The following is a 21,500-nucleotide window of genomic DNA, read 5'->3' as shown; positions in this document are numbered from 1 at the left end:
ACTGGGTTATTTTGGCTCTGATGGAGCCGAGCCTGCCTGTCTGCAAAAAAAATTGCCAAAAAACTTCTCTTACGCAGCATGAATGAAGCTAGCTCGGTTAGCTTAGTGTAGCAGTGCATGCTAGTGCGGCTGTGCGTGCGCAACTCAGGCCGCATGTGCGTGTTTACAGGGTGTTGTCTTTTACCTCCTGTTAATGCAATTGAGCGTTTTACGATGCCCGCTGATGTCCTGCAAGTTCTTAGTGGCACGTTTGCTCTTGCACCCAGCTCGTCTTAACTGTCAAGACACCTTCTCAACGCACACAACACACTTCCGGCCTTCAAAATAAGAGTGCCATTCGCCATATGGCCTTAATTGTGTAAACAAAATCTTACCAATTGGAATTGCGTTGGTAACTACGTCTTCCTTAACCACAAGCAAAAACACGATTGCACTATTTTTATCACCTATAGTAATAAGGAACCCATGATAGTTTGTGTTATTAATGTTTTTTTCTTTCCAACCGTATATTTAATCATATACAACCTAATACAAAACATTTTTGTTGCCAATATTTTCATTTTTACTGCAAATGAACATAGTTTGCGGCCTCCTTGACTACTAAAAATCTGTGTCCGTATCGGCCCTGAAAGAAACGTAACGGTAAATCTCTAATTCGTACTAATAAGATCGTGCTGTGCCGTCTTCAAAAAGAAGGGCTGTAGAAGGTAGAAGGAAGCAAATGGTTTTGGGGAAAGCAACTTACTTCGATGCCTCGACGGACTGTAGGAAGAAATTGAAACAAAGTGCAAAAAACTGAAACAACTGATTATGGAAAGTACCATATTTTCCGGACTCTACGTTTATTTTCATGGTTTGGCTGGTCCTGCGACTTATACAGTACTCCCGAGAAACTTATATATGTTTCCCCCCACCACTCGAGGCTTGTGTGCCAGTATCTGCTACTCATATCACTCATGTACCACTGAAAATTCACAATGTAAACATCAACTTATAAAGACAACTGAGAAAACGAAACACAAATGCCACCAAAAAGAAAATCATATTCTGCAGATTGCAAGCTGCAAGTAAACTAGTTATGCTATGTTGTTTAGGCTATAGTTATCTGAATAACTGCCCCGCATGAAGTGTTGGGGGGTTCATCTAGCTACGGGAGGTTTAGAGGCGCAGTACCGCACCTGCCACGTTGGAAGTGCGGCTCAGAGTTACAAACGTGATACGGCAAACAGATCGGCCCGATCTCATGGCGGAATCCAATATCATCCGATCTTCAAAATACAGCCAATCAGCAGCCGATCCCAATCCTGAAGATGGCATCGGGACATCACTGATATCACGTAAACGAGGAAGGTTTTTCCTTCATGTCATCATCAAAACTCTGAACTTCAAAAATGACCATAACCTCAAACAAGTGAGGGAGATGATATATTTCCCTCACGTTTGGTGTTCATAAACAGGCTGTAGGGACACACATTACCGTTAAAACATCATTTAAAAGTCACTTTTGCATAATAGGGGACCTTTAATGTTGAATTAGTGGCAGTGTTGACTGATCGGCAGTGAATTTGCATAAAAGTATAAATACTTCAGCCAGTTGTGATGAACATGGTTGCCCGGAAGGTAACTCAACTGAGGCAGTTCTCCCTCATGCAGAAAACAAGAGAGCCAAAAAGAATAAGCAAAAATCAGCCTTGAGTCTCACTTAAGCGTCTCGGGCGGTGATTACACGTAATGAGGTCTTACTACGTGAGGGTGTTGAATCGCGTGTTTGCCGTGCTGGCATCTGAATGGTGGTGGGGGGGGGAGAGAGATGTCAACGTGTAGATTTAAAGCTTCCCCCGGCTATTTTTTCAAGCGTTGCAGAGCTATTTATGAGTGTAGCTGTAGGGATAAATAATATACTTTCATTTTGCTCCAGCAAACTCACCGTCCTCCACATACTGTATAAATAATGCCTGATAATGCAAAAAGGCTTAAACGTCTGAGATGTCGTTTTAACTACCTCAACGTATACGACGTCGGCAAAACAGATAGCTCCACCGTTCACCCCCCCTCCCGCCCCAAGACCCCAGAAACACAGCTAAGATATGAAATTCTGCACACTTTTTCTACTGATAAGGACTTCTTGATTGCTTTTCAAGGTAAATTAGAGGGGGCTTACTTACGGAATCCAGTCTTTCCGAGGCGTGACATTTACAAATCCCTTGTTTGGATGCAAGTCATTGAGAAGTAGATTTGAGCTGCTAACCAATGCGAGGATATCAAATGAATGCAGAACCACCTTCCCTGAGGGCAAGTCTAAAGTACCGCTTGTGCTCGATTTTGGCAGAGGTGCGTGAGTGTTGGTATTGGTGTTGGCTTGTGACAGTGTGCTGAATATTGCCTCATTACGCTCTTATTACTCATATGTCTAAATGTCCATCAGGCTTTCATACCTTGGAGTTCTTTGGCTGTGCTTGTTAGAACAACGCCTAAAATTGAGAAATTCCGAATGATTCCGGCAGCTTCGCCGTGCTTTGCTGTCAAAACGTTAAACACTTCCCTGCGCTTTTGTAGTCAATTCAACTCTGGTCCGTGCAGAATCGCCCAAGTGGCAAATAACAATGAAATGTACTGTTAAAGGCGGAATCTCGCATAAATTGACAGAATGTGAATGGAATGTTGTGAGTAGAAGGAACATTTGTGTATTCCCCCGGCTCAATTGTGGCGGAATATCATCGCAAACACTAACCTGCCGCCATAAAACTAAACATGTCGCAATGGTGACCTGAAACACCATCAAAAGTTGGCGAAAAAGCTTCAAAACTCCTTTCTTACGGAGCATGAATGGAAGCTAGCAGGGCTAGTTTAGTTTAGCAAAGCATGCTGGTTGTCAGTGTGTGACTCAGGCTGTATGAGTGTGTTCACACAGTGCTGTTTTACCGCTGGTTAATGCAAATGAGCGTTTTCCGATGCCCGCTGATGTTGTGCATGTTCTGAGTGAAATAAGGAAGTGAGGCACTTCCAGCCTTCCAAATAAGAGCGCTGTTTGCCACATACTGTCTAAATGTCCATCCACCCATCCATCTTTTATGCCGTTTGTCCTCACTAAGGTCGCGGGGGTATGCTGGCGCCTATCCCAGATGACTTCGGGCGAGAGACGGGGTACACCCTGGACTGGTCGCCAGCCCATCCGAGGGCACATATAGACACGCACGCACGGGGGATAGCATGAAAACTGCACACACAGATGCCCAAACGGAGATTCGAACTAAGATCTTCCCGATCTCCTGACTGTGTGGCCAACATGCTAACCGCTAGGCAGCCCCTGTCTAATTGATCAAACAAAATAAGGGTATCATAAAAAATACTTTACATTAATAATGCAATTGGAATTGCATCGATGGCTACGTCTTCCTTAACCACAAACACGGGCGTTAAAGTTTGTTGAGGATGTTGAAGCAATGTGTGCAGAGGCTGACATCCCATTACAAAAATTAGCCCAGCTGCATCCATTCCTGAGACACTGGGCACAATTGGCCAATGATGTGCTGCATCAATAAATGTAAGGATTGTTGTATTTAAGTAAAGGACATTTTATTTACTGTCACAAAAGTACATACTCTATTCTGGTAAAATAAGTCTAACAGGTAAAAAATGGAATTTGGCAAAACATACAACGGAATTTGGGAAAAAAACAATACATTTTCCTTCATGACATCATGAAAACCTCATCGCCTCTTCTCTACTGCCAAAGTGATACTCTATTCTAACGCCATCATGATGTTTAAGTTATTGTATTTTCATTGACAGTGGCGGCTGATCGTTTGCCTCAGCAGAATTCATTCCTCTCAGGACTCAACGCACTTCACAACTATAAGAACAACAAACAGCACCTTTTAGAAGGGCAACTGGAAGACCTTGTGTTCTCAAACTACTGTTGAGCGGTTCTCATAAAGAGGAAGAGTGCTTTTATATGCACGGGTCATGTCTGTTGGACTCGAGAAGAGACATTTATAGTGTGTAAAGCATCTGTTATGATGTAAAGGCACGAGCAATGTTAGTTTGTGTTTGTAAAGGCATTTGTGCTCAAATTTCATTGCAGACAACCACAATGTAATGGGCGCCACACACGGGTGGCGACATCGCCTCTACTCCACTCATTTTCAATGGAACCTGCGCGATGGGGCGATTTCCATGAGTCACCGGCCAGCCAAACACGCAACATTTGTGCGTGTGAAAGTTTGTGCCCGTGCATGTCATCGTGCACACGCGAGCTTGTGGCGTGATCCCAGAAAGTTGAAAAATTTTCAACTTTTCATCGCTGTCGCCCAGACGAGGACCAATCAGCCGGAGTTTCATTGGTCGACCAATGAGCGGACAGGATGCTAATCAGTAAGCTCTTACAGGTAAACATGGGAGGTGGGGGAAGTAATACTTACCATTCCCGGAGCTATTTGACATTTCTTAAAAGAATATAAAAATATAAAGAAAAAAGCAGCGGCTTGGGAGCTCGCTGGCGCCAGAGTAAACATATCGGGTACATTTACATTAATTTACACGGATGTTTATGTAAGTTTATCTTCAATACTAGCAGGATCCAGTACTAGCAAGAGTACTCGATCAACACCAGTTGCTTTTCCTCCTCTGAGCTACTTTGATACGCTCAAATTCCCTCCACATCTGACAACCGACCAATCTGACCTGGTGCTAATGAGACCAGTGGTTATTTGCTTTTGTAGACCACACACCCCAAATATTCTTCTGTTTACACTGGGAATGCTCCAATCCTTCAGCCACCAATCAGTATTGGCCGATTTCCGTGGAAAAGCACGTGGTTGGCATATGTCGATAAATGCCTTTCGACGCCGATCACAAAAGCCGATCATCGTGCTATTGCAACCTGTAGCGAACCCAGCGTGCGGTGTCGTGTCTTGCCCTAACGTCTTGGGCAGGGTCCCTCTCCCGCTTTACTTATCTGGACTTTACTTGTCCATCACTTTATGAGAGTGATGGACAGTTTACCAATGTCTACTTGGTGTACATTGTGTTTGTTTTTTACACATTGAGGTCAATTTTGTGTTGAGCTAAAAAAACAGAATGTTTACTGAACAAAAATTTGCATCAAACAAACATTATCCAGTCTCAAGTCGAAAGGTGTATTAAAAACTTTAAAATGCTCTTTCAAAAGGTACATGTATTGTAGATAGAAGCTTCTTTCTATCTGCAAATAATTGCGAGTTAACTATGTACAAAATGTGATTAATCACGATGAAATCTTTTAATCGATTGACAGCCCTAAGAACAGAGCATCTTCTATCAATCCCAACTTGGTCCACGTGTAACAATACATCAACTTTATACAACACATGCCATCTCTCCCACCAAGTCACAACCCTGATGGAAGGCAGAGCCTGCGAGGTGATTGACAGCTGAACCACGCTGACACTGGAGACCATTATGGGCCTAACCGACTGTGATGATGTAACTCGCGGGCAACGAATGAGTTGAAAGCGGGACAGGACCGCCCGACCTTCCTTTCAGCCATGTCCTTCCTTCACTTCCTTGCAACGGTTATGACATGAGCTAGGGGTCGACCTGATGCAGCCCTAAAAACATTCACGCGAGGTGATGATGACTTTTTTAGGGCAACTGCTGATTATAAGAAGTCATGTAAGGTGGAGTCAGGAGACATGCAAAGCAGGTACTTGTCTTACCTTTAATGAAGAAGTGGCATCCACATTGGCAGAAAACATGGAAGAGAGAGAGAGAAAGACATGAGTGAAGTACAGTCCCTCGCCACTTCAAATTTTGAGGCTTCACTCTCACGGTTTTTCCAAAAAGATTATTTAATAAATAATGCTGTTTTGTGGTTCAATACCATCTATGCTTAGTCCAAAATATATATCAAAATAAGCACATTTTATGTGTTTTTAGCCTCAATTAATAAACATGTTTTCAAGCATAAAAATGGCTAAATGAACTAAAATACATACTGTATATTAAGGCATTCAGAAGACTCATTCAAAGACTCTGTGAATGATATGTGGTATTCTACACTGGTCACTAGGGGTCAGTAATGTTACTGTAAATGATCTCACAACAAGCAAAATAATCCCTAATACAAATACAGGCTACTGTTGTAACCCATGAGAAGCTAAAACTAAAACTCAACTCTGTACCCTCAACATCACTTCCTGTCCACCCGCCAATCAGCTCCCCCGGGGAAATATTTATAGTGACACACATGCACGAATCTTATTTATATGGCTTATTTACTCTTAGTATGTCTACTGTATTGGGTAATACAAGTGGAAAGGTGACTATAAGGGTGTTAGTTCATGTCTAGAAGGCTCTAATAATGTTTAAAAAACGTATTTTGAAGGTTGTAAGCAGGTTTTCTATGGCCCAGCTATGAAAATATTACATTTATAAATATGGAATCTTACTTTGGAGAAAATCACTCATCACGGTCAAGTCCGGAACTAACTAACCGTGATAAACAATGGATTTGTTTAATAATGTCATTTTTCTTCGTAAAACAGTTGATGCTACGGCGTATGGCTATTTTGGAACACCTGGATTCTATGGACTCTAGCCTTGACTGCATTTTAAGTCGCTAAAAACTGAGTGAAAACAAAATAATTTCTAAGGCATCACAGTGTGCCTTCTTTTTTCATTACTGGAAAAGAGAAAATGTCAAGGAAAACGTAGCTCTCTTTGACCAAAGGGTCATTTATTAACAAGTATATTGCACAACATAGCAGTAACAGAACCAATGTTGCAACAACAATAAGCAGCAAACTACTCAGCTAGCATTAATACCACTGATTAGTTCATTATAAACAGTACGGCAACTTTAACACACGAGTTTCACACCAACAGCAGATTAGCTTGAGTAGCGCACGCAGAGGTAGATGAAGCTGCTTGATGTTGACCATCCAAGATACTTCAAATGCAGCTACTGCCATCTTGTGGGGTTAATTAAAAACAACATCAGGAGGTTGCCTACAGCCACAGCTGTTAATACCAATGTTTTTTTGGCCAGTCATTAATTAGAGGCCCCAGAGTTATTTGCTTCTATAGACCATGCACACGGCCACCAAAGGAGATAAGATGGCTTAACACTCGGGCAGTTGTATCCAAGGTGTAGTATGGGGGCCATTTTTGGTCTACAAGCTCTTTGTTATTTTTGTTTTTCAGCAGAACAGTACAAAGGAAGGTTAGGGCCCCACTTAAAAGTTAAAAACAACAAAATGTTACAAGAAATATTGTATTTTTTGTAATTGTAAATTCATTTCTATCTGTCCATTTGTCTGTAAAGTTTGGACACCAAAGGGATTACAGCGTCACCTTTTGTTTGTTGTGTGTGAGACGGTGTGTAATCAAACATGTTGCTGTACAAGTAGGAGAAGAACATCGTTTCCCATCAACGTAACGTGTAGACATAGCCTAAGCATACTATGCCTAAACTGAAAACGCAGTTTTCCCTCACTTAGTCTCTCTAAAGCAAACACGGAACAGAAAGAGACCATAATCGCACACCAAAAGATGGCACCATGTTTTGGCTCAACCCCCCACCCCTTACACCTCTAGAGAGTCAGTCAAGGCTATGGAATCAGCAAAATAATTGTTAATTTCCTGCTCTGAATGATGGCTGAGGAAATTCAGAGGCACGTCCGAGGAAGCAGATGGACAAAGTGATGTGGACACACTGACTTAATGCAATTGAGTGGCATGATTGCTCATTTCCTGCTGTGGTCATGAGGTCAAGTCAAGTTGATAGAATATACATTTTTGCTGAATTTTGCACATGCTCTGATACCGCACTTACAAGTGAAACATTTTGACTGTGGAGCTATGTTGTGGTTTAAATGTCATCATTATAACCCACATGGAGCAGTAGGCTAGGCAACAGAGCTTCTTGAGCTTATATGAAACCTTTTCAACAATGCGCAGCTGTTATGAGGCCCACTGTAGCCGTAAGCTCTTTCCTATCCCCACCACCTGGACACATCGACATGGAGGCATTTCATTCTCATCCTTTCCGTCTTTAATCTCTCTTAAGTCTACCTCGCTTTGTTACACCGTCTGACCTCCTTGGAAGCCAGCAGACGGGGTTGAGGAGTAATGATACCTGTTGCAAATGCCGAAGCTCATTGAGGAAAGAAGGGATTTAGGTTGTTCCTCTCGGAAAAAGCTCTATTTTTCATTGGATTCTTGTCCACAAAGAATCACTGCTGACTGGAATTTAAAGACAACTCGGCTGCTTCAATGTATTTCTCTGTGTGCCAGCGTGACTCTTCCTGTTTCCAATTCCATAACAAATTGGTGTGTGCCAGAAACCCTTTTCACTCAAGCAGTAAAGCAAGAAACTGCAGAAAACATGACCAACTGAAGGTAGCAGTCTGAACTAATGATGGGGGGGTCCACATTGCGATACACATTGCAGCCCCTTGCGGTAATTATATATATCACAAATAGGGATGCTCCGATCAGGACTTTATGCTGCCAATCCCAATACCGATCCTTCATGACTGAAACCGGCCATCACATGGATTAATTATACATTTTTCAATTCATTTATAATGAGTGCAACTGGCCAGGGGTGCTGTATAAAAGGGAAAGGTCAGGATAATTTCAAGGTGCCTTGACTGCCAAGGCACCCAACAAGGGGGGGTTGGTGTGTCTGCATGTTTACAACTACTTCCTGCCAAAGACACAAGATTCCTCTCGAACAGAACATGCGCACAACCCAAATTCATGTTCCTTTTGATTGGGATGTCCCAATAGGCGTATACACGACCCGATTTCCGGGTTAGAAAAGGAGTAACCCAGGGGTAATACTCGGGTTTGTAGAAGGGTTACTGGTGTTAACATTCCGGTTATGATTGGGTTATTTGACTGCATGTAAACGTACTCTGTAACGAGACAACTCATTTTATTTGAGGAGACCAAGGGCAAAGTGTCAGTATTATCATGGTCTATATCTATCGTGGCGTAAGCACGACAAAAAGACATCACTTGCCTTATTCACCAAATAATCACCATTTATTTTTTAGAAGAAGACTCGGGGCAAACTGCAGCAAAGTGGAGACTTTGACAGATCAAATGGTTCTTAGGATTATCATAACCAAAACGAGCGTGGTTATCAGGTGTGCGGCATTGTTCAGATCGTCTTCAAACCCGAAGGTCGTGGAATCGATCCTCTGTCCTCCTGTGATCATGTCGAGGTATCCTTGGGCAAGATACTGAACCCCCAGTTGCTTCTGATGCTGCATCATCAGTAGGTAAATGTCCTAACAGTGTCAAAACGCTTTGAGCGCCTTGGAGGTGGGAAAGCATGATACAAGTGAAAGACCTTTGATATCAATATCATGATACTGTTCAAATGTGCTCTCATCCTCGTAGGTGGAAACACGACAACTCGGATTGCAATCAATTGATTTGACTTCTGTTGGTTAACGACATTGACCAGTGAGACCTTGGACGGCTTATAAAACACATTTATCAATAGTAAGGACACACAATTTATTAGAAGTGAGGGCCAAGTGTAGCGAGTTGGAGAACACGGAGCAACAGGATAAGCTAACGTTAGCAACGCTGTTTATTTTTTTTGGTTATGTCTAGCCATCTGCTCAACCAGTGAGTGCTCACATTGCATTGACTACACATGCTTGGAACACCAGATGACCAGGAATTACAAATAGTACCACAGAGCACCTGGTTTCACCATTGGAAAAGCATCAATAGCAAGTAGAGTAGGTGCTATCCAGTGAAAAAGGGGTATTACATCGTAGCATACTCAAAAAGTTGTGTTCCCTGGCCGTACATGTGGTTACAAAGACTTTCTCAGTGCCTCTGCCAAATGCTAAGAGTAGAGAGGGATTACTGAGCGCTGGTGTGTGCATGTTTCAATGTGTGCAGAAAGAAAAAAAATTAAAAAAAAACACAGACAGAATGCACAGACAGAGATAGTGGCTTTGCTGAAGGAGATGCAGTACAAAGCCTGAGCTAGTGTTGCAGTGTGTTGCAGACACTTAGCATACTGCAATCTGCCATAGAGAATTGATTCAAGAGCGAGTGAGTGTGTGTGAGTTGTGATGATAAGTCTGTTTGCATAAAGAGAATTTGTTCTGAGAAACCCTTGAAAACAGGCAAAACAAGTCCTTCCATGACTCATCCGAATGACCTCTGCTTTTTTAGTTAATGTAATTAACAGGGTAGCGGAAAATAACAGCATGGTACATGTTTGTCAACACCTGGCAGGAGCAACAGATAAGCATTTTAAAACGCATAACTTTTGAAGTGAGCGGCCCCTAAAGAACACAAACACAGTCATCCCTCGCCACATTGCGCTTTGCATTTTGTGGCTTCTCTCTATCACGGTTTTTCAAACATGCATTAATTGATAAATCATTCCGTTTCGTGGCTGAATATGACCTATTTGTTTAAAAAGAATGCATATTTAAGCAAATTGACAAATACAAGGAATTAAGAGGATGCATTCAAATTGTGAATGTAGTGTTCGACATTGGTCACAGCGTGCCAGTAATTGTTCGGTGGTACAAGCACCAGCCGTGATAGCCGGAACAACAGGCTTTTATTGCAGGTTGCACAATAATAGTAAGAGCATAATCACAATAACACAGGCTACTGTTGCGCCCATTACACATGCAAAGCTGAAACTCAACTCTGAACCCCCAAAGTCACTTCCTGTCCGCCCCCACAAGTTGTATTTATGTCTTAAATGGCTTATTTTCTGATTATATCTACTATACAGGGTAATACAAATGCAAAGGTGACTATATGGGTGTTATTTAATGTCTGGAGGGCTCTAAAAATGTTACAAAAAAAACGGATTTACAAGATCTTAAACTGGTTTTCCGTTCCATAACTAAATAACTAGAAATCCTACTTCGCAGAAATTCACTTATCACGGTCGGGTCTGGAAACTTCTGGTCATTTGTTTTATGTCAGATTATTATTATCCATGGATTACCTGTACAACCCGAGTGAGGATAAGTGGCATAGAAAACGAATAGATGGATGGATGGATTACTTCTATTTCCATTGGTTCCTACAGGAAAATTGGACAACTGTAAATGCTGCTTGTATGCGATTAACACCAAACCTGTTGGTGTTAGAGTTATAAACGTCGCCGGTTGGAGGTCAAAAACATTTGAACTCACAGCTGTGGCTGTCAGCAACTGTCTGATATAGTTTATATTAACTCCACAAGATGGCAGTAGCTGCATTTGAAGTATCAAGAGTGGCTTATCTACCTCTGCATGCATTTTAAAACAATGAATGCATCAGAGGTATTGATACTGGCTCAGCCATTACACATTGACGTTATACATTTTTAAAAATTAAGTTATATACAGTTGTCCCTCATTTATCGCGGCTAATTGGTTCCAGAACTGACCACGATAAGTGAATTTCTGCAAAGTAGGATTCAGAATTAATAAATTGAATATTTTTGCAGTTAGCGAATAGAAAACCTGTTTATGACTTTCTAAATATGTTTTTTTTAACAATATTACAACCCTCTAGACATGAAATAACAACCCTACAGTCACCTTTACACTCCTATTTTTGGTTTACAACACATTGCTGAACTCATGCGCAGGCTACGGGATCCCTGCAGGAACACAAGAGATGGCCGTCGCGAGTAAAAAGTAACAGCATCACTCCAGTGATCACGTGCTTCCAATTAATGCCCCATCCTCTTTGCAGTTAAGCTAAGGTTAAAATATGCTAACACGCTTTTTAGTGTGACTGCTGTGAGTACAGGGGATGCCAACAACAACAACAACAACAGAATTCATGTGACCTAGTTGCACTGAAATGATGCAGTGCTTCTTTCTCAGAGCTTCAAAATGTTGGGGGTATATTTTAAAACTTGTGCATACTGTCGTACTGTAACACACACACACACACACACACACACACACACACAAACACACACACCGGGATTGCCTTGATATGATGAAACTCCTTGAAATCATGGGTTTTTGCAGGGAACTAATGATTCTAGAGGTCCTCTTTGGCACAGATGGGTCCTGATGTGCACTTTGAAATATGATTCATGGACCTCAAGAGTAAGTACAGCGCTTATCACCTGCTACTGGATGGATATTAGGGAATTCTTTTTTTTTTTCTCCTTTCATTCATTTTAAAAGGAAAACTGCACTTTTCGGGGGGAATTTTGCCCACCAGCCTATCAGCTATCCTTATGAGAGACATGAACACATATGTATTTCTCTTTTCTGCGCGTTCTAAAATTTAAAAACATCTAAAAAGACTTAGCCAAGAATGCTCCTAATGGGAAACACTTACTCCGCCTATGAAGCCTTCTGAAAAAAAAACTCCAAAAAGCGCCATTTACATATAACGTGACGTGCATGTTAACCAACCTACAGCGACAGTTATTACCATTATTATCGTTATTATATATCATTCGTATTGTATTAGCGCTGGCGCGAGCACAGCGCAAAGCGCAGCGGTTATGTTTTTGCCCACGTTTATGTGGTTGTTTCTTTGTCTGTGTTCAAAATAACTTGAAACGTTCTGAATGAATTTGGATGAAACTTTCAGGTATTGGAATTTCAGGAATTTTAAAGGATTCTTTAACATTGCGAGATAGGACCATTTTTGGTATTTGTGCATATAACTTCACAAAAAAATGGTCAGAGCAAATTTTCGGAACATTTAGCTTTCCCAGTACACTGGGCCATCATGGTAGGTGTTAGCATGCTAATGTTACCATGTTAGCATTGCTAGCATGCTAAAATTAGCATAGTAGCATTTTTAACCGTTTTCATGGGTAGACACTTATATGGACACTTACCACTATCATGCTAGGTGTTAGCATGCTAACATGAGCATACTAGCATTTTTTGCGATTTTCATGAATAGGAACTTAAGCAGACACTGACCGCTATCATGCTAGGTGTTAGCATTCTACTGTTACCATGCAAAGATAATTATACTAACATTTTTAGCATTTTCAGAGGTAGGCACTTATACAAACACTATTAAACACAACTGTGCTAGGGATTAGCATGCTAATGTTAGCATGTTAGCATTATTTAAGTCATTCAAACCCTTCCATGGTGTGTCTTTATGGTCACGGAAACGAAATATGTCGAGAAAATAAATGTAGGACTAATATTTATGGTGTAAACCACAGTATGGGGGGAACTATGGCGCTCTCTGAGAGCTTTTCTAGTTAACACTGTTGCACCGATCAAACTACGTTACTGGTGTATTGACACCTTGCCACACCACCTGGCTATGTACTAGCCGGCTAGCGACTAGCTTCACCACACACTCGCCCGTAGCACATCAGCGCCGCGCTCACAATGCCTAAAGCCACTACCACAATGTAACGTTACATATTGAAGCTGCTGCTACTGCTGTTTTTGTTTTTGAGTTTGGAAAAGTTAATGCTAGGTGCAGGCGTTTGTTTCTATGTTGCTATGTGGAATCAATGCGCACAGGAAGGAAGTTCCGCTAATGCTTAAAAGGAGCAAAATAGGCAAAATACTCAGTAAGTATCACATGTTATCATGAATGTACCTGTTACTACAAGGTCATAGCGTGTATATAAAACGCTAAAACCTTGTTGTAGGTTTTCTGAGGTGTTTTAATGGCAGTTTTTGTAGGCGGCATAGGTGTGTCCCATTACGTGCAGTAATGAGCTGTCTCTTTTTACCTGGTTTTGTATATTTAAAACGCACAGAAAAGAGAAAGACGCGTGCTCATGTGCCACAGAAGGAATGTAGATGATGGGCTTTTTTTTTTTTTTTTTCAAGTGCAGTTTTCCTTTAAGGTTTGCACATAAGAGTCGGGCTTGGTTATTTCCCAAGGCATCTCTCAACAGTAAGGCATCCCTCATGTTGCTTTAGAACCGTCAATTGCGTTAGTAGTTGAGTCCTGTGTTATTTTGGATTGAGCGAATCACGCCATGTCGACACAAGAGCATCAGTGATACGCACCACAGCGGGATCCGGCTTTGTCTTTGAATAAATCAGCGTCAATAACAGAACATCCAACAGAGCGAGGTAATTCAAGTACCTGAAGAAGCGCCCCTGAGAGATTGCGGGATTATTGCAATTTATCTTACAAAACCGCAAGAAACTAGGTTTTAAGTCTCAACGAAACACGCATTGTTTGAGGATTGAGGATCCCCAAAACGCCAGGGCTGATACCACTCCAAGGACGTGACGTTCTTTAGCTACAGCTGAGTCTGCTTGCATAAGTGTAGGAGGTGTTTGTTTATGATGTCAAGATCAATACTCCCCTCAGATCAATACACTTTTCCTGGGAACGTGTACACTCGCCGCCTATAGATTGGCCAGCATCAATCTCCTCTCGTTCTGCTCATCTTCATGTTTCTACTCCTCCACTTTACAAGTCCTTGTAAAAGTATGCTTTTTTTTTGGTTTTTCCAGCTTTAAAAAGTTTATTTTCACAGCAATTATTATCTACTGGAGCTAATGAGTCAACAAAATCTCTTGGAAATCTGTTACGATAGTAACCACCATACTTGTTTGGACTTAGGAGAAAATCAACAAACATCGGTTTGGGCGACTGGACCCAAACATCAAAACCCCTGAGAAGATAAAATGGATGCGGGAAGCAGGGGAATATGAAATCTGTTTCATTTTTTCCCCAAATTATGTGCTATGGCCACACGTTGGCTGAGTGGTTAGCATGATGGCCACACAGTCAGGAGATCGGGAAGATCTGGGTTCAAATCTCTGCTTGGGCATTTCTGTGTGGAGTTTGCATGTTCTTCCCGCGCTCCGGTTTCCTCCCACATTCCAAAACATGCATGTTAGGTTGATTGGTGACTCTAAAATGTCCATAGGTATGAATGTGAGTGTGAATGGTTGTTTGTCTGTATGTGCCCTGCCATTGGCTGGCGACCAGTCCAGGGTGTACCCCGCCTCACACCCGAAGTCAGCTGGGATAGGCTCCAGCCTACCCTCGCCACCCTATGTAGGATAAGCGGCATAGAAAATGCATGTATTTATTTTCCCAGTGTGCACTTTTATGATAGTAAATAAAATGTCTGTCAATTAAATGTAAAAATCCTTTATACATTTATTCATGCAATCCATCAATGGCCAAATTAGTCCATTTTCATTGCTACAACATCCTCAAATGCAATGCCTATGCTTGTGGTTAAGGAAGACAGAGTTACCGATGCAATTCCAACTGCCTTATTAGGATAAGATATTTTTATGACACGCTTATTTTGTTTACACAATTAGACAGGATGTGGTGAACAGCACTCTTATTTTGAAGGCCAGAAGTGCGTTGTGTGGCTAAGACAAGCCGGGAGCAAGAATAAACATGCCCGTCGTCTTTATTTCCCTCAGAACTTCCACAACGTCAGCAGGCATTGTTAACCGCTCGTTTGCATTAAGCAGCAGTAAAACACACCACAGTGTAAAACACATCACGGTGTAAAACACAACACAGTGTAAAACACACCACGGTGTAAAACACAACACGGTGTAAAACACACCACGGTGTAAAACACATCACAGTGTAAAACACAACACAGTGTAAAACACAACACGGTGTAAAACACATCACGGTGTAAAACACACCACGGTGTAAAACACATCACAGTGTAAAACACAACACAGTGTAAAACACACCACAGTGTAAAACACACCACGGTGTAAAACACACCACAGTGTAAAACACACCACGGTGTAAAACACACCACGGTGTAAAACACACCACGGTGTAAAACACACCACGGTGTAAAACACAACACAGTGTAAAACACACCACGGTGTAAAACACAACACGGTGTAAAACACATCACGGTGTAAAACACAACACGGTGTAAAACACATCACGGTGTAAAACACAACACGGTGTAAAACACAACACAGTGTAAAACACACCACAATATAAAACACAACACAGTGTAAAACACAACACAGTGTAAAACACACCACGGTGTAAAACACAACACGGTGTAAAACACACCACGGTGTAAAACACAACACGGTGTAAAACACACCACGGTGTAAAACACAACACAGTGTAAAACACAACACAGTGTAAAACACATCACGGTGTAAAACACACCACAGTGTAAAACACAACACGATGTAAAACACACCACGGTATAAAACACACCACGGTATAAAACACACCACGGTATAAAACACAACACGGTGTAAAACACAACACAGTGTAAAACACAACACGGTGTAAAACACAACACGGTGTAAAACACATCACGGTGTAAAACACAACACGGTGTAAAACACAACACAGTGTAAAACACACCACAATATAAAACACAACACAGTGTAAAACACAACACAGTGTAAAACACACCACGGTGTAAAACACAACACGGTGTAAAACACACCACGGTGTAAAACACAACACGGTGTAAAACACACCACGGTGTAAAACACAACACAGTGTAAAACACAACACAGTGTAAAACACATCACGGTGTAAAACACACCACAGTGTAAAACACAACACGATGTAAAACACACCACGGTATAAAACACACCACGGTATAAAACACACCACGGTATAAAACACAACACGGTGTAAAACACAACACAGTGTAAAACACACCACGGTGTAAAACACAACACGGTGTAAAACACAACACGGTGTAAAACACAACACGGTGTAAAACACAACACGGTGTAACGCACTCACACAACCTGAGCCGCACACACGACTGAACCCAACTAGCTTCCAGTCACACTCTGTAAAAGATGTTTTTACGCCAGCTTTCGCTTGTCACCTTTTTGACACGTTTAGTTCGGGGACGGGGTGGGTTAGTATTTGTTTTGAGGTTCCGTCACAATTGAGCGGTGCGCCGGAGAAATACTTCCCCGCACGAACGTTCCTTCTCAATTTGTCAATTTCCGTGAGATTCCGCGATTAATAGTATATTCAATTTTTATTGGCCATTTTCGCAAGTCCGTCCGTGAGTCCGTTAACGCAGAAATCCTCGGGCCTTAGAAATGTGAGGGGGAGTATCGCTTTTGTGAGATACTCTCAGGGAAATTCTGCAAAGACAGAAGAAAAAAAGAACAACTTTCACAATGAAGTCTCCCGAAACACAGCGAGCACTGTCAACAAATCAACAGACGATCATGTGATTATTTCTGATGATGCTCTCCTGATGTTTGTGACTGCTGACCGACTCGCCCGTAACGCTGACGGTGGAGGGACAAATCCCATCTTCAGAGAAGCGTAGAAGGTTAATTATCATATTATTATTTTTCCATACAAGACAGTCATTATGAGGACTCATTTTTACTCATGGAGTTTCCATAAATACGTTCTATCAGTCCTTTAACTCTTTCTTAAGGCAGTTTATATGATGTAATGAAAGTAACAAAATGTGCATTCATCTTTTTAATGTACTACACGAAAGTATAAAATGTATTTACCCAGCGCAAAGGCAAAGGCAGGAGCTATCGTCATCTGTTAGGATTATGCAAAACTGATACACTCGATTTCTATACAAATTTGGACCCAGGTGGCCCGTGGATGGTTGTAACCCATTCAAATTTGGTGCACATCAGGATAAAAATGAGTAAAAAGGCAGGTTCTCCAATTGCTTAGAATGCCAAATGGTACAGTCCCAATAAGACACATACCCAAAACACAGGATGTTAAAAAAAAGTGATATTTGGCAAGCTGATATCTAAGCAAATTCCCGTTCAAATTTCTGCTCATTTTGACAGCATGCTTTTAAACATTTGACGTTTAATGTTTGATGTTGTTGTTCTGTTGTTGATCTGATGTTGTTGTTGATCTTTACAGATATAGTGATGTTGTTTTGTGTGTTGGACTATGCTCGATCACAGCCAAAGAAGACTGCGCAGCGTGCATTTGTGAGGGAGTTCTCAAAACAGTCACCAGCAGCAATGCAGATTTGGACATGGCACAACAAATTCAAAGAGGAAGGCACTTTGTACAGGACAAAAGGATCTGGACGACCAAAAACATCAGAAGAGACGGTTTGTCAAAAAATGTTGCGAAGCCCCAAAGAAATTGGTACTCTTCCTGCAAACCTAGAGGAACTTAAGCAGAGAATCAGACTGTTACCCAACATGCTGCAGCGTGTTTGGGAGGAGCTGGAGTACCGAACTGACATGTGCCGTGTCTCAGGCGGAGCGCACATTGAACATTTGTGAACTCGGCTATGAAATCCACATATCTCTGAATTTGTCATTCAAATTTGGAGGAATAAACCTTGTATTGTTCAACAAACAGCCTGTTTAGTTTCATTAACCTTGACCATGTCGTTTCTGGCATGTTTACATCTCTCATTATATCGAATTTTAGAAAACACCCTTTATAAAACACCCTGTACAACATAAATATACATGATTTCTCTTAACATTATCTAAAATTCCTGCAAGGACTTTTTCCCAAAAAGTGAATCTGCCTGCTCTCGCAACAAATAATGAGTAACTGCTGAGCCGCAGAAAAGAGGTAGGATGTGTAGGATCACATGAGCTCTGCTTCTTCCTACTCCTCTTTGGACATGTTGAATTGTGCAAGTGTAAATGTGATTTCATTCAACGTAACCTTTTTAAGCATGTTCCAAATAGACTCCGTCCACCCCCACTTCCCCATCAATGGTTACATACTTCACTGCCATTATGCAAAAGAGAAAAGTGACGCCATCATAAATCATCGTCAAGGGTCCATATTGCTAAATGAAAGTCAAGGTGAGCACACAGACCATTTCGGATGAATGTGAAAATGGCATTCTTCGATGTCACACGGTGCACATTAATCATTCGGCGGCGCAGCACAACATAAAACCACGCCTGTTTGAATACTCCTTTGATTATGACCAGTTATTCTAATCGAGCAGTTGGTTTTAAATAATGGCCTTTCCATCAAGCTAATCCATTTCTTAGGCTACATTTGCTACATTTTGCTCATACGTGACCTGTATCGGATTTTTTTCATGTCAGTGTGTACAGTACAATTCCGATTTTTCCCAAATGCGACTCAGGCCTCGTTCATATGTAGATTATAAATCCGATATGTATCCGATCTACTGCAGTCTGAACGGTCAGGTCGCTGGCTAAAAGGTACTCACTGATGTAAGCAAAATGTTCATACCCTGCAGTGTGAACGTAGCCCAATACTTCTAAGGCTAGAACCCTCCACTGCAGATAACCCAGGCAACTTAAAAAAAAGTAGAAAAGTGACATCGTTCTACCTATTTAACATTCAGTTTGGGCAATATTTGCCTTTTATCACTCACAGAGGTAATTGCTGATGCTGATGTGAGTGTGTGCCTTGGGGAGTAAGTAGCTGCACTGAATATTCATGACAAAAGTCTGATAGTAATTAAAACAATTAACTTTTTTTCTGAAGGAAAATTAAGTCTGCATGCACTGGAAATCTACATATGTGCTGCGATCATGCCTGTAGATACTGTTTGCATTAATAATTCATTGACACAGCTAGCATTTTCATCCAATAGATTCTCTGAACAACACAGTACAGTAAAGTATACTTTGTTTTTTATACTTTATATACAAAAAGATGCTGTAAAAAAAATAAGAGTGGCATAGTCAAACTTTTTCAAGGGACTTCGTCCATCCGCTTTCTTTTTTGCTTTTGTTTCCTCCCTCAGGTGCGGTGCACACTGGCAAACCTGACATCCAGTGTGTGGTACAGAAATACAAAGGCCGTCAGGCACAGAAACAGACACACACAAAGTGCAAGGAAGTTGGCTGCTGTGAACGTCAGCGCTCCTGGTCATAAATAATTTGGGTTTCAATATCAGTGATCCTTGCAAGAACCTTTTGACACCACCAGGAAGGATGACTCGTCCTCCTCCTGAGCTTCAAGAGACAAGACACCTGACAAGACATGAATAGCAAATCACTAGCGTCTTCTAATCCCATCTTAATGACCTCACCATCTTTCTCCCCACAGTCTACTTTTTTGCGGGACATTATCTCTATCACCAACTCACCGGGCGAGTTCTGCTGTACATGGACTTGAAACCGAAATTGAAAATACTAGCATGGGTTGTCAACATAGAAATGTGGTACACATGTGTCTGTCCCGCATCTTGTCCAACCTTATGTGTGCCTTTTAATCACATATAAAAACCTAGCATTAAGAAGGGCGACAGTAGGACACAGATGTTAGCAACTAGTCGTTTCAAGATTCAATTCGTATCATGATGCGTGGTTGCCGATACGATCCAAGGACAATATTGGTTCATTTAGAATGGTACAATCAGAAACGATTACACCATTCAGTAACTTTTTAGGCAAAAATTAAACGGGTGTGACTGTTGATAAATACCTGGATACTGGACAGTGCGGGTGAAGTTTCCTAGATTGACGATGTGTTTTACTTAATGATCAATGAGTACAAAAAATGAGTTAAGAACGCAATACAAAATCAGGATGAACAGAGGGTGGTATATCTTGCCATGATGAATGATTTACTTTAAATAGTCCAATCCAAACCTGCACTTTGCACCCAATGAGGGACATTACAGTATGTAAGTTCCTCCGCAATGTCAATTAGGTGTTGAAACTTTCTCACCTGTAGGGGCCGATGGAAGCAGGGGCTTTTTGTTTTGGACTGATAATCCTCCTGATCAGAGCAGCCATTTGAAAGAACGGTGCAGCAACTTGCAAGAATACACTGACAAAAGTTTTGCAGCGCACATGTTAGGAATGTTACAACATTTTGAAATATGTAAAATCAAGTCTGTGATTAATTATGTCTGATGAAACTTGAGTTTGACTTGAATTATTATTTGCTACCTCATTCACTTCTCTACCCCGAGCATTAAAGAAGTTAAAGCAAATTTCATTCTGGAAAATAGTGCCTTTGGTTCCCATTGTTTTAACATTGAGTCAAGACAAAAGCGGTAATTGACCCACGGACCTTGGCAAGTACAACCGTACTACAAAATATATCATAACTTGGGCTGTGACAAAGTAGCCATTTACATTTTTTTGATAATCAAAAAGATCAGGGAATATAATCAAGTGTTGTAATGCTGCAGCAGCACGCTATACTCGTTTCTACACCACACTAATTGCATGTACACAGAAATTCCAGGGCACAATTTGCATATTTCGCACCATCACATTTTAATGAAATTGCATCTGCCGATAGATATTAAAGTGAATTTATGTCCTACATACCTCTTATCTTGTCCTGAAGCGCCAATCCATGAGTTTGATAGGCTTAAAGTTGGACTAAACTTATCTGTATACGAATGAAAATACACCCGATATCATATGAAAAAAATGTCGTTTTAAGGACATCCCCACAGACCCTCCTAATCACGCACGCACAGTATTACATTTTTGCATCGCTAAAATACGAGGATTGTATTAGTAACATTCCTGGACATCGACCTGGACACGTAGCTACCGTCCAGAGGTGTGCAAAACGTCCCCATTGTCCCCATAAATCCAATGCTTCATTTCCGAGGATCGATTCAATTGATT

The 21,500-nt window shown here is 41.3% G+C and overlaps 1 protein-coding gene across 10 annotated transcripts in view; it reads right to left on the bottom strand.

Moving 5' to 3' along the window:
- Positions 1–21,500, bottom strand: part of grid2 (glutamate receptor, ionotropic, delta 2) — a 514,233-nt gene that overhangs the window by 325,251 nt on the left and 167,482 nt on the right. The gene's annotated exons all lie outside the window — the stretch shown is intronic.

This window comes from Dunckerocampus dactyliophorus, chromosome 4, assembly GCF_027744805.1.
Source record: "Dunckerocampus dactyliophorus isolate RoL2022-P2 chromosome 4, RoL_Ddac_1.1, whole genome shotgun sequence".
Classification (NCBI taxonomy): Eukaryota; Metazoa; Chordata; class Actinopteri; order Syngnathiformes; family Syngnathidae; genus Dunckerocampus; species Dunckerocampus dactyliophorus.
Note: the sequence above shows the minus strand (reverse complement) of the source record. Positions and strands in the feature narration are given on the sequence as shown.